This window comes from Cupressus sempervirens, chromosome 11 (assembly GCF_028749045.1).
Source record: "Cupressus sempervirens isolate cs-2001-9-10 chromosome 11, ASM2874904v1, whole genome shotgun sequence".
Taxonomy (NCBI): Eukaryota; Viridiplantae; Streptophyta; class Pinopsida; order Cupressales; family Cupressaceae; genus Cupressus; species Cupressus sempervirens.
In genome coordinates this window covers 441,313,098-441,314,425 of record NC_143128.1, presented here as the reverse complement: position 1 = coordinate 441,314,425, position 1,328 = coordinate 441,313,098, and positions in this window count along the sequence as shown.

The following is a 1,328-nucleotide window of genomic DNA, read 5'->3' as shown; positions in this document are numbered from 1 at the left end:
TGAGTTCTTGCCAAACTTGATGGTGCTCTTCTATGGCTTAACTTGTAGGAGAAGCGTTTCTCCAACTGAAAACTCTCTAGAGACCCTCTTTGCATTTGCGTAGCTCTATTGTGGGTTGTTTTCCTTCTTCAACCTCTAGTTGATCTAAACTACTCGTTCCTCCATCTTTAGAAGCATCATAGGCCCGACAATGACTTGGTCCTCGATCCTTTTGCAACTCATAGGGTTTTTGCACTTATGCTCGTATAGAGCCTCAGAGAACACTATCTTAATTGCAAATTGGTAAGAATTGTTATATGCAAATTGCTCTAATGGAAGATATGTTTCTCATTGGTACTGTTGGTCCATAAAATATACCCTTAGGATGTCCTCTAGCACTTGGTTCACCCTTTCTATTTGACCATCCATTTTAAGGCGATAGGTGAGGTTGATATTCAATTTGGTTCCCAAAGCCGAGAATAGGGTTTGCCAAAATCTAGGTGTTACCCTAATATCTCTGTCAGATATGATCTTTTATAGAATTTTGTGAAGTCTAAATTTTTTGTTACAAACTTATGAGCAATCTTTGATGCTTCATTTGTTCGATTATCTAGTATGAAATGAGCCACCTTAGTCAACCTATCTACAACTACTAGGATGACAATATGTTTGTTCTGGGTCATGGGTAACCCTTGAATAAAATCCATGGTAATTATTTTCCATCTCTATTTTGGAACTTCATTTGGATGCAATAAGCTTGTTGGACACCAATGCTCTGCCTTGACTTTCTAAGACTCAAGGCATCTTGCCACATATTCCTTGATTTCTTTCTTCATCCCTTTTCAAGAGTACAAAGGTTTTATATCTACCAACATTTTGGTCACACTAGGTGTGGAATAATCAGTAGTATGAATTTGTCCTAAGATCATCCTTCTAATTTCTAGATTTTTGGGTATGTATGTCCTACCCTTACATCTCAAAAGTCCATCCTCATCAAGGTGGTATCCTTTGTATCTAGGATCTTGAGGATCTCTCTAGAGTGCTTGATGGACCTCATTCTAGGAGTTGTATTGGGTAGACACTATATCACTTTCTCCTTGAGCCCAATGTTTGTTGCTACCATAGCTAATATATGCCTCTATTAGTTTAGAGCATCTACTACCTTTACCCTTGATATAATTGATCTCGAAATCATAATTTGCTAGAAATTCTAACCATCTTCTTTGTCATGCATTGAGATTAGGCTAGGTAAATATATATTTTAGCCCATGATAATTTGACTAAAGTTTGAAAGGCTTTCCAATTAGATAGTCCTTCCACATTTATAGAGCTTGGACAATTGTTGCTAG